Raw genomic sequence first — 6,174 nt, 5'->3', positions numbered from 1 at the left:
TGCAAGGGGAAAAACCAAAACGTGCACCCCGAGTGGGCCCCAGGACAGAGCTTGGAAAAACCCTGCTTTATATGAAGAACAGCATTTTTAAATGCCTGCTGCCTCTAGGTACCCCTTTCAGTAAATAATGGGAATAATGTGATTGTTTAAAAAAAAAAACATATTAGGATTATTCAGCATTTGTTGACAGAATACTTTGGCAGAAATGTATAGATTCCCCCCCACAATTTACACATAAATGTACAATTGTTCAGTGAAGTAGGTGATTGTTAAATTACATATTTTATCCATCATGATTCATGCATACTATATTTTCAAATGTCTTAGTTACCTTTTGGAAAGGATGGTTTCCATAGGAATGTGATTGTAGAGTAGGGTACAATTTGGGACGCAGCCTTAGAACCACAGTATCCATATGGCAAACTAGTCTCCCCCTTCCAAAAATATAATGTATACTTTTTTAAGGAACTCAGTCCGGCTTTCAACTTACTCTTGAAAGTGGTAATAGTAGAATGTACAAGTTGCAATGTATACATTGGGTACTGCATCATCAGTTTTCCTCTTGTCGTGTCAGTAATTGCATACCTTAGAGCGCTATTTATAACTGGTCAGAAATGTCCAGAAATTACCAAATGTGTAGAATTGCAGGAAATAAGCTTTAAACCTGCATAACTTTCTCTCCACCAACAAGAGAGGTGTGAACATTTTGTCATGAACAGTGCTTGTGCCTATAGAAACAGACGTGGCGCAGGCACGCATTGCAGCGGCGGCGCGGGATGTTCCCCAATGCTGGAAGGGGGGACTGAGTGAAAAGGTTTGGGAACCCCTGAACTACAGTGGAGGAGAGATTGACTTAATCACTACTTGTACTTATGAGAGGTATTTACATGTTGAATGCACCGAGCTGTCTGTTTGAACTACTGGCGCACAACTCGGACACCCATGCATACCACACAAGACATGCCACAAGAGGTCTCTTCACAGTCCCCAAGTCCAGAAAAGACTATGGGAGGCGCAGAGTACTACATAGTACCATGACTACATGGAACTCTATTCCACATCAAGTAACTGATGCAAGCAGTAAAATTTGATAAAAAAAACGGACAAAAATACACCTTTAGGAACAGCGGGGACTGTGAAGTAACACAACATAGGCATAGACACATGCATACACACACATACGATAACATACGCACTATACACATACATACACCTGGATTTTGTACTGTAGATTTGTGGTAGTGGTGGAGTAAGGGCCTGAGGACACAGTGTGTTTTGAGGTCTGTGAATGTATTGTAATGTTTTTAAAATTGTATAAACTGCCTTAATTTTGCTGGAACCCAGGAAGAGTAGCTGCTGCCTTGGCAGCAGCTAATGGGGATACATAATAAATACAAATCCAATACAATACAGTAAGTCCTCCTGACCCTGACTAGGACATCCTAGTAACTAAGTGTGTATTCAATTCTCTACCTTCATCTCCATTCTATGTCCCTCTGCAGTTCAGCCATGCGGGAGGCAACCACTCAAAGCACTGTGATCTAAGAGCAGCATAACAAACTCCTTTTTGACAAGAGCAGACAGACCCCCTTCACACACACACACACACACATGGAAGTAGCAACACAAACACACACACATTCTCTGTCTGTGTTTTAGAGAGGAAGAAAATGTGGTTATGCATGAGACTGTTCAGTTTATCATCTACTGTTTGTTGTCTCTTTCCAACATCAGACTCTCAGAATTGTTCCTCTCAGCATAGAGTGATGAAGCCCTTGTGAGTTCTGTGTTTACTTTCGACACAGCTCATTTCAGCCCATTGTCTTCAATGCTGCAACTTTTTTCTTTGCCTGTGTCTCAAATCGCTCCCTATTTGTTATAGTGCACTACTTTTGACCAGGCCTCGTAGCAGACTTTAGAAAAAAATACCACAGACAACTCAGCTTGGACACATTCAGTCAAAGAGCAGCAACACAATGTAACGCTGCTATTTTAGAACACTCAGCATGTTGATCCTCAGGCTCTCTAAAATATACAAACTGGAGATGTTTTTGAAGGCTTTTTGTCAGTCACAAATTATGCATGTCTATACTTACTCAGCTTTGAAATGATAATGTTGCGATGTTGTCTTTTTCCAGTTCCGTACAACTCACAGAGAGAGAGAGAAAAGCTATTGTTGAGAGAATTGTGTGCATACTGTAGCTGAAAGCAATTGGGGTTTAGCTCAGCCCCACAGACTGCAGTTCACCATAGATGTTGGCAATAGATTGTAATGCCCTGGCCATAGAGAGGGGTTTTTGTTATTTATTTTGGTTAGGCCAGGGTGTTCTATGTTCATTTTTCTATGTTTTTGTATTTCTTTGTTTTGGGCCGTGTGGCTCCCAAACAGGCACAGCTGTAGTTCGTTGTTGCTGATTGGGAGTCACACATAAGGAGCCTGTTTTTCCTTTGGGTTTTGTGGGGGATTGTTTCTGTTTAGTGTCTTGCACCTGACAGTACTGTTTGGCTGTCGGTTTTCTTGTTTTGTGTGTATAGTGTTCATTCGTAAATTAAAATTCAAAGATGAACACTAACTCCGCTGCACCTTGGTCTACTTCCACAGACAGCCGTTACAGAATCCCCCACCAAAAACGGACCAAGCAGCGGAGGAAGGAGAAGCACCAGGAGAGGGGAGATATGGACTCATGGACTTTGGAGGAGATGGAGAGGTGCGTTCAGGATTCCTGGAGATGGGAGGAATTGCTCGACGGAGGTGGACCGTGGGCTCAGGCTGGGGAGTATCGCCCCCCGCAGTGGGAGATCGAGGCGGCGATAGCTGAGAGGCGCTGGTACGAAGCGAGGGAGCGCAACAGGCACGAGAGGCAGCCCCCAAAACCTTTTGGGGGGGGCACACGGGGAGTGTGGCGGAGCCAGGAAGGAATTCTGGGCCAACTCCCCGTGCTTACAGGAGGCAGCGCAGTACCGATCAGGCACCGTGTTATGCGGTAAAGCGCACGGTGTCCCCAGTACGCGTTGATAGCCCGGAGCGCTACATGCCAGCCCCCCGCAAGTGCCATGCGAGAGCAGGCATCGAGCCAGGACAGATTGTGCCAGCTCAGCGTGTCTGGTCTCCAGTGCGCCGTTTCGGTCCAGGCTATCCTGCGCCGACTCTGCGCACTGTGTCTCCAGGGCACTGGGAGGGCTCAGTTCGCCCAATGCCTGTGCTCCGCCCGTGCCGGGCAAAAGTGGGCATTCAGCCTGGAGTTTGGGTGGCAAGCCTACGCACCAGAACTCCAGTGCTCCCCCACAGCCCGGTTTATCCTGTGCCTCCTCCTCGGACCAGGCCTCCAGTGGGTTGCTCCAGCCTGGTTTATCCTGTGCCTCCTCCCAGGACCAGGCCTCCTGTGGGTCTCTCCAGCCTGGTCTATCCTGTGCCTCCTCCCAGGACCAGGCCTCCTGTGGGTCTCCCCAGCCTGGTGAGTCCAGTGCCTGCGCCCAGAGCCAGGCCTCCTTCATGTCTCCCCAGCCTGGTGAGTCCTGGGCCAGAGCCGCCCGCCAGTCTGGAGCCGCCAGAGCTGCCCGCCAGTCCGGAGCCGCCAGAGCCGCCCGCCTGTCCGGAGCCGCCAGAGCCGCCCACCTGTCCGGAGCCTCCAGAGCCGCCCGCCTGTCCGGAGCCGGCAGAGCCGCCCGCCAGCCTGGTGAGTTCTGTGCCTGCGCCCAGGGCCAGGCCTCCTTCATGTCTCCCCAGCCTGGTGAGTCCTGTGCCTGCGCCCAGGGCCAGGTCTCCTTCATGTCTCCCCAGCCTGGTGAATCCTAGGCCAGAGCCGCCAGAGCCGCCCGCCAGCCCGGAGCCACCGGAGCCGCCAGAGCCGCCCGCCAGCCTGGTGAGTCCTGTGCCTGCGCCCAGGGCCAGGCCTCCTTCATGTCTCCCCAGCCTGGTGAATCCTGGGCCAGAACCGCCGGAGCCGCCGGAGCCGGGCGCAGTCAGTCCTCCGGCGTGGCCAGGGGCGCCATCTAAGTGGGCGACGCCGAGAGTGGAGAGGAGGCCATGTCCCACACCTGAGCTGCCGCCGTAAGGAGGCCCACCCGGACCCTCCCCTTCAGAGTCAGGTTTTGCGGCCGGAGTCCACACCTTTGGGGGGGGGGTACTGTAACGCCCTGGCCATAGAGAGGGGTTTTTGTTCTTTATTTTGGTTAGGCCAGGGTGTTACATTGGGTGGGTGTTCTATGTTCATTTTTCTATGCTTTTGTATTTCTTTGTTTTGGGCCGTGTGTGGCTCCCAATCAGGCACAGCTGTAGTTCGTTGTTGCTGATTGGGAGTCACACATAAGGAGCCTGTTTTTCCTTTGGGTTTTGTGGGGGATTGTTTCTGTTTAGTGTCTTGCACCTGACAGTACTGTTTGGCTGTCGGTTTTCTTGTTTTGTGTGTATAGTGTTCGTTCGTAAATTAAAATTCAAAGATGAACACTAACTCCGCTGCACCTTGGTCTACTTCCACAGACAGCCGTTAAATAGATGTAAGGCCTATGGTATGTAAGTGAAGTTAAGGTAGGGCTGTGGCGGTCATAACATTTTGTCAGCCGGTGAATGTCAAGCAAATAACTGCAAGGAAGTAGGCTACAAGTGAAGACAGACACAATGGGGACGCAACTGCGTATGTCCCTTTTATCAAAATCCGAGGCGCATATTGAAGATGTTAGAGGAACTGTCCATATTTAGCCTACTTTGTCAGCCAACAAGATGCGTAGGCCTAACGAACAGCAAAAGCACTAGAATACGTCAATCTACTATCCCCCATAGTACAAAAGTTGACCTATTCTATTGGAATGCAGGCTTCCTGTCTCTCTCCCTCACTTGGCTTCAAATTATGAACTATTAGGCCATTTCTTCACATTATAAGCGCAGCAATGCGCACACGGCTATAGGCTATAAACACGAATGTTCTAATATGCAATTAGCAGCACTGTTGTCACAAACTTCGTCGTCTGATGATAAGGGGAAATCACTGTCAGACCAATACGCAGCGGGTTGCGTGTTCCACATAATTTTATTAAGTTTGATGCACACGGAAAAACAATAAACTAGAACGACAGGAGACAGTTTCACAGGCTATAACTATACGTAGCAGTGCGAAATAAAACAACCCACAAAAACCAGGTGACAAACACACTCCTAATATATGACTCCCAATCAGGAACAACGATAACCAGCTGTCCCTGATCGGGAGCCACACAGACCAACATAGAAACAGAAATACCAGAAAAACACATACAACACAGTACTTCTGCCACGTCCTGACCAAAAATACTAAACAACTACTCCCTCTGCTGGTCAGGACATAACAACTGTTCTCAAAAGTGACCGCAAATGCGATTATTGTTGTAATGCTTTATTATAAAGGTGCATTTTTATGGTGAAAATTATATTCCCCAAACTTGAAACTCACGCACCGCCTATGTATGCCAGTTTGGCTCTACACCCATTGTAAAGCAGATTAATGTGCTTAATTTTAAGAAGTTATTTGGCCACTTTAGTTGCAATACAAACCTTATCAAAACATATAGGCCTATGGGCTAGGCTACATGAGATGTGCGACTGATTTGAAAAAGTCACAAAAAAGGCATGTGCTGTTTCTTGCCTGACTGCAACCTCTGGGCAAGTGATAGGCTAATATGGTCACCCATCTGAATATTCTTCATTTAATGTTGTCTTTACATATTCTAAAATGAATGGACCATTATCAGTCACCTGTCTCAGAACAGGGGCATAAAAAAATACATGTCTTCTACGCACTTAAATAGCGAATGGAGGACGCTTTTTCAGTGGTTCATTTTAATGCCAGCCAGGTAGGCTATACTCCTGTTGTAAAGCAAAGCAATGCTATAGAAAACTGATGAGATCCTCCTCTTTTTAATAGAGGCCATCAAAACTCTGTTTTCTCATGCAATTGTTTTACGCAACATGAGCTCATGGGCTCTCATGAAGTGTTTGATTTGATTTTCGAAAACATTTGCATTTATATCAGAGTGATTAGAGGGACAATTGAGTGCTAAGTACCAGGCTGTTAGCAAGTTTGGTAGGCTACTAATAACCATCAGCAGCATCAGAGCTTGGAAAAGCCTAGTTACTTAACGGTCACATGGAATTTGAATGCAGTCATAACTCGTGAACGCCGGTATGGCGGTAATATGGTC

This window comes from Salmo salar, chromosome ssa03, assembly GCF_905237065.1.
Source record: "Salmo salar chromosome ssa03, Ssal_v3.1, whole genome shotgun sequence".
NCBI lineage: Eukaryota > Metazoa > Chordata > Actinopteri > Salmoniformes > Salmonidae > Salmo > Salmo salar.
Note: the sequence above shows the minus strand (reverse complement) of the source record.